We start from the raw sequence: 7,541 nt of genomic DNA on the forward strand, positions 1-7,541 counted from the left end.
ATACCTGGCATTTCTACAGACAATTTATGTCTGTACCAAATAAAACTGGGTAACTACCAACCCTTATTACCATTATTCAATACTGCCACAGCTGGCAACTCGTAGACGATTTACGTCTCCATCAAATTTCTGCTTACTACAAGCACACCGTTATTCGGGAATTTGAACTTAAACGGAGACCTACGCAATTACCCGTAGGTATAATTATGTTCCACTCGTGGAACTCCCATTATCTATGAACAACAAGTAGACGTTGTCGTCGCTAATATGAAATTCGCAATTCACTGTGGAAGATGTCATTGTCCTCAGAAGGACAAATACCTGAGAACTTGGCTGAGCATCCGTCCTTCTAGTCAAGCTATACGAGAAAAGCACGACGGAACCTAATAGCCGATTTCAAGATGTTATTCCATGAATTGCCACGTGACGACACACTACCAATTTTTCCTCGCAACGAGCTCACTACGTAGTCGTTTATGACTACTACTTTAGCTAACGCATGCACTCCTCGAACTCGAAGGTGAAGTACTTCCTATAACTGCGTGAACAATATGTCCCGTGTTAACAACATCGAATCATGTTGTCCTTCCTGCTACAGCCACGTGTCAATGGATTTCTTGGAACACTAACTCAGTTGAACTGACGTTCCACCTTGATAACAAGCTCCAGCAGGGGTTTCCGTCACGATTCGACGAAATTCGAGGATCACCGTTTAGGTTTACCTCACAGAGACTGAAGCCCACACGCTTCCACATATAGCACAACGTCGATCTCGAAAGTTTCGCCAAAGTCAGAGAAGCTGATGGTTAAGCAACCACGAACAACACTCATAACGTACCTAGCGTCAAAACACTTTCTCAGGTCACACGTCATTCTAACCATGTCAAGCCATGTCGCTGAAGTCACAAGTTGTGTTCCTGATGTTGACGACGCAAGCTTTCCACCTTTTGTTCTTTGCACGTCTCTTTCTTGCCTTTCGGTTGCCAACTGTCTAGTAGTGTAGAGAATATCCTCCCTTACTACAATTTATGTTGAAATTGGCTTATATGGATAAGCACCCGAAAACAATGCCAAAACTTCGCTTTGCAACTTTCCTAAGAACAGGAATTTGAGCTCTAGAAAATTTCAAATGATTTTCAATACCAAATCCGTAAACTTCCAAGAAGGGAAGTGAAAATTTTACAGATCATTGGCCAAAATGCCGAACATTGTTGTGTTAAAATTTTCAAAATTTCGAAGCACTGGAAGTCATTAGAAATTGATTCCAAAGTTACTGCAACGGGAAAATCAGCAAAACTTTGAGATTAAAAATCTCAGCCTTGAGACTGTTTCGGAGGGTTAATATTCCTCACCTTTGGGTGAAATTGGTTGGAATTGAAAACAATTTTGAAATCACTTTAATCGAAATACTTTTGCAACCAGAAAAACTTTCTCAAAACACAAGATCTTTTAAACCTTGGAAACAATTGAAATGGAGAAGTCTAAATGTTGAACTAGCATGATTTCAACCACAACCAAAACTTTAATAATGCAAGAAAACTGTAGAACAACACCAACCACAAAAAGAAAATAAAAGTCAACAAAATTAGCAAGGAAGAAATACTTGCAATCTTCCTAGGGTCTTTACCGATAACACGCGTTGTTGTAAACGGCCAGATTCGCAGAGATTCGCCTGCCCTTCCTTGATAGACGTATTACTCGATAACCTTTCGTTGTTGACTTCGGCAAATGGTGGAGCTCCGAACGAACTCAACCACGCAATAGTTAACATGTCGATACCTAGAGTCGAGCAATTTGATCCAGGGAACAAAGTAGGCTTGTTTCCTCGTACAAACGCAAATCTCGGTGTTCAGAAACTCGGGTCAGTTATAGCCGTAACTAACACGAGGTTCCCACCTCACATACGAGTGAGAAGAAACATAGTTCACGAAGCCGCTATAGAGGTTGCACGGTGATACACACCTCTTCTCCTTCTTCCTTCACGATACTCTTCTTCTTCTTCCTTCACGATACTCTTCGGCCCATGCTGACTACGCATTAACTTGCTAAAGCATTCCCGAGGAGGTCCACACACTGCCAAGTGTATCTTAAGGGCCTTTAGTCAAACTTATAAATTTCCTAATCACGTAGCTTCCTCGTCTTCCCCCAGAGCAATGCCTTCTTATGGTACCACTCGTCGAATCCAAGATTAGATTTTGGGACGGAGGCCGATCAAGTAGCTATTTGCTCTCTTCTCCGTGCCTTCAGATTTTACAATCCTAAGATTCCACAAGCAACGTCGATTGGCGAGCACTAAAGCACAGTAAACTCCTCTAACTTCATTTTGAAGTCAACACGTCCAAGCGAGAAATTTCATTCCGTTATTCAGTGGATTAAATAGCTGAAGATCCACTTTTCCGTGACTCATACCCTTGAGGCACGAGAAGCGTCAACGAGTTGCGCTCGACATGATCTTCATAGAATAATGATTCAAATTCCTCGAGAGTTGTCAATTGACATTTCAAGTCTAATATGAGAGCAACAATCAACACCACTCAGACCACTAAAAAGAAACTCACAAGAAAATTTCAAGGTCCAACATCAACTTTTCTTATGGAGACTCAAAGTTTGTCGTTCACGTACCTTTTCCTTTTTACTTTTACCTCATACTGGGCCCACGTAATCTTTGTCGCAGTCTGTGCACTATGGAGGAGCTTTGGGTGGCAATACTTGTTCAAATTCAAAGAACAAATAAAAAGATGAACAGTAACTGGACTCGATAAAGATTACAAGACAGATGCAACATCGAGTCCTACCAACAATATTTCAATGAACAGGATTCACGTGATTATGCACAATATGGAAGTGAATCCATAAACCAATTCAACATAATGTATAAACATACAACAGTTGGACTTGAAAAGATGATGAGACAAATCACAACAATCGAGTCTGTGGAAGCAATCAAGTAAACTAGACTCGACAGGATATCCAAGGAAGAATCAATTAGCAAGTCCAACTTTAATAGCAATAAGCACAATTTTTAACGAACCGGATTCACTGAACAAAGCGATGGAAAACAACCAAATCGGTAAGTGAATCCAACAATATAACAACATTCAAAAGGATAGAAAACCGAGCAAACACAAGTTCAATTACCAAGACAAGTCGGAACATAAGTCAACCTTTCGAAGAAGGGATAACGATTTTCGGATTAAGGAATCCGAAGGGAAAACAAACAATAGTTCCAACTAACAAGTCGAAGTTTCAGAGAATACTCTAGAGTCACTTAGTTGTCGCAAGTTGTATTCAGAAATTAACAACTTTCAACCTCGGTATACATTAGGGGGATCCGATGGCCAGTCGGGCCCTAAACCGGGTGAAGAGTTGTAATTATATGAACACACACTAGCAACAATCATTTCCCACTACGAAGGAGTGAACCGGAATTTCATGGTAAAGAAATTCCTAAAATCTCCCACGTAACCGGAAATCAAGACTCTAGACAAACTTCGAAAAACTGTTTAAATTAGTACAAGGTTTTGTTCTGAAAACCTCAAATGTAAAAACCCACGTTAAAGTTAAACAACGATATTTCCGCTAAAACTTCCCTTTTTACCAAATCGCCTTCCAAAGCACTTTCGCTTTTGGCACCCATTTTTTTCTAAATCTCTTTTTGGAAACACCTTTAAAACCCGCTCGTGAAACGTTTTTCGAAATCTTTTTTTTTTCCGGAAACTTTCTCGAACGTTTTTCGGAACTCGGTCTTGAAAACCGAAGTCAAACCTTTTCAAGCGTTAGGTAGGGACTCTGAAAACTTTTCGAGTCAAAGGTTCGGAAACACATTCTCAAACAGCGTTTCCCAAGTCGACTTTTTAACAGGATTTGAAAATTTTCACGAGCCGACAAAAACTTTTATGGGTATCAGAGGTTTTTAAATCGTTGAAATCGAAAACTCGGAAGCATTGCTCTGATACCACTTTCTGTAACGCCCCAAGCTGCACCTCACCAGCTTAAGCACGTCACAGTGCCGCGAGTCTCTAAAACATAAACCGAACTCTCGATTTACATCCTAGAGAACCGCTAGGCATTTTGTTTGAAAAACTTTTTGTATAAACACAGCGGAAGCTACAAATATGCTTGAGGTGAAAAACTTGAGTTGCTGAAATCTATTTCACTCGTTCAGAACTTGGATAAAGACTCACACAAGGTTGAATTTCACTTGAAGAGAATTCAACTAAATGATGACACGAGACTAGATAACCACAAGTTCCAGAACACAAAGTTCGAGAAATAGAATTTAGAATAAGGTTCACACGGTAATTTACCGAACTTGTTCTGCACACCCAGCTCCATCCGCTATTGTCTCGTCACCAGTGCACAGTACCTGCATTCATACTGTTGTAGGGGTGAGCTTTCGTCCTCGCTGCTCAACAGGAACTCTAACTCGACTAGGTTTGAAAATCAACAGATAAATGTTTGGAGCTCCAGTATGAAAACTTGCTTAAACCAAGTATTTAAAAGAACGACAAACTTTAAAAACCCGATGCATGATTAGAAAACTACGTGCGCTTTACCTGATGGCCTGGTTCCGTAGAACCAACATCTGACCTTACCAGTCACAGAGCGCCAAACTTAACACACTAGCTACACACACGGAACCGTGTCATCATTGCGATTACGCACCATCCGACCGGTGTAGCTAACCCTCCGGAGGTTTAGGGGTGGCTAATTCCCAAGGAAGTCATTGACCACCTTTCCGCTCTCACACACCGCCATCAAAATCTTATACGCACGTTAACTTGAAAACATATTAAATTTGAACTAACATATACTTTCATCATGCATCACGTAGATCAGAAAATATATAAGAAAATCACCAACCGAGGAGAGTCCTGAATCCCTACCTGGATTTCGACGCTTTCTCTCACGTACTCCGAGAGTCGTGAACCTTCCGTTCCTCGGGTAACTGGAGTCCTAGATTCCGACATTTCGATAGTTAATATCTTTTGAACAATTATAGGAAATCTCGACGATTAATATATCGTCCAAACCAACTTTTCCTGGTTTGACCAGGAGTTGACCAAGGGTTGACCACTTTGACCCTTTTACCATGGTTGACCAATCGAGGTAGATTCGTTAATTACCTAAATTATCGAACATTTACTTGAAGTTACGTTATCGACCAAACATATATTGAGTGCACCCGATTTACTAAGGCCACCCAATACATGTATACACATTAATTTCTTTTCCTTACTTATTATCAAACCGTAAAATACGCAAACAAACCAATAACGATTTTTCCAACGAACGATCCCACATTTACTTAACAGCTTTTATCGCATAGTAATTCGACAGAATTTACTATGGACACCCAATTCTTTCCATTTTCATTCAAGGTGTGCCCAAAACTACTATGGACACCCAAACTTGACCATTTCCAAATATTTCACAATCAATACACAATTTCTTTACAACAGCCACAATTTCAAACAAGCAACACCATACCCAATCAACCATGCAACTATTTTCTGCACTCGTAAGCAAAACAAGGAGCATCTAGTCCAGAACCCGAGTTTACCTTTGCTAGTACAACTCGTAGACGAAACTTCGGCTTCGATTCGACCAACTACGATCCGTGTTCCACCTCCTAATTTCTGAGATTAAATACAACTGAGGTTCAGTTCCAAGATTCAAGCCTAACTCAAAATGGTAGTCTCACAAGGAGTTCTAAAACGGTCGTCACGCACAGCAACGCCGGCGGTGATCGACTGAACCCAGAATGCCAAAGCTTGAAACTTTAACTAGATTGGAGAAACCACTTACCTAGACGCGTAGAGCTCGAATACCTGATCGTCTTTCGTGTAGCAAGCACACTCAGAAGGACCGGAAGAGTCGCCGGCGTTGAGGAACCATTTGCAGCTTAATCGGTGGCCGAAATCTGCAGAAACCGCCGGCGAAAGCTTGGACCTTCACCGTCGGCTCTTCTTCCTTGTCAGGTGCATGGACGATCAGAGGCAACCTGCGTGACGGCGACGACGAGACGTATCTACCTCTGGTGGTCCGCCGCTGTGTCGTGGCCGGAGGACGGCGTTCTAGCCGGGTTTTCTTCCTCGGGTCGGTGGCGTCCGGGTCAGAGAGCACCGAGCTCTCTCTCTCTCTCTCGAATGTTCCTGCGGCTTCCCACCGTTCACAACTTATATAGATGTGTCCAATTAATGCTGGACGGCTAGGATCAAACGGTGGAAAAGGTAGAGGTCTAGAATCGCGCCACGTGTTCCCCTTTCTGGAATTAATTTCCCAAAATCCCAAAAGTTCGGAAAATCACAATAAATAGATCGGTTATCCGGAAAATTCTCCGAAAATTTTCACGAACTCGTCGTGCCGTATACTTTATTGTCCAACTCTCACATTGAGTATTTCACTTTATGAAATTTTCTGAAAATTTCCTCGAGCACTTTAACTTTTATCGAAATCGATGAGTAAATTATCGAACTATTTCACTTAAGCTCGATAAATTTTTCCGGGGCTCACACTATGGGCCATAGAGACCCAATTCAACCAGCCCCATAGCATAAGGGTAATCCAGCCCACAGACCGGATCAAGGCCCATGCAACCCATCCACTCCTAATGCAGGCCCAAAGAGTAGGGTAAACCAAAGCCCTAACCCAATGAGCCCACACATATCTTTCCAGCCACGATCCAGCAGCCACGCCGCCGCCGCCGCCGCAGACACTCGCCGTCCGAGCCGCCACTCCAGCAGTCGCAACAGTTACTTGGCCTGAATCCGATCCCGATCTAGCATAGCCCCCGGGATCACTCACCACACCCTCAGAGAGTGCTCGATCACAGCCCTCCATCACTTCCAAACTGTCCCCGATCGGATCTGAACCCAGATATCCTCGACCCCAGCCAACAACCAATCCCCATCCGACCTCGCCCAGAGCGAACAGCCCAGCGCCGCTTGACGCCGATGAGAGACCATCTCGAGTCTTCGCAGCCCATCGGACCACCATCATGGCATATAGTATAAACCTATTACAACTAGAAACCAAAAAGAACAATTTATTGTAGACTAAAACTAAGAAACCTAATTGAACCTGATTAAATAAAAATCGAAAATAGAATCCTAGATATTAAAGAATATTACGCTTGGAATCCCAATCAAGATTTTGCTCGAGAATCCCGATATATCCAAAAGAGTAATTTATGATTAATTCCATCATTAAGAAGCCTATTTGAATACTAATTTTCAATATTCAAATTATTCTTCTTAATGTGAAGACACTTCTTTCCTTCCGAGATTTTTTGTTGAAATTGGCTAAAATCTTGTCTTACATTAGTCTCCTCCACTTGAAAAGAACTCGACCTCGAATTCCTCTTGTATGTAGCTCGATCATTAGTAGGAATAAAACATGATAAGCCATCAACTTCAATATTCTCGAAATTAAAAGGTATCACCATGAATCCAATGTCGTAGACAAGTTTAGAATAAGCATCTTGAAACTTGAACTCCTCCACTTGAAAAGGAATGGGCATTGACTTCTTCTTGGGTTGA

Source organism: Rosa rugosa, chromosome 2 (assembly GCF_958449725.1).
Source record: "Rosa rugosa chromosome 2, drRosRugo1.1, whole genome shotgun sequence".
NCBI classification, from domain to species: Eukaryota; Viridiplantae; Streptophyta; class Magnoliopsida; order Rosales; family Rosaceae; genus Rosa; species Rosa rugosa.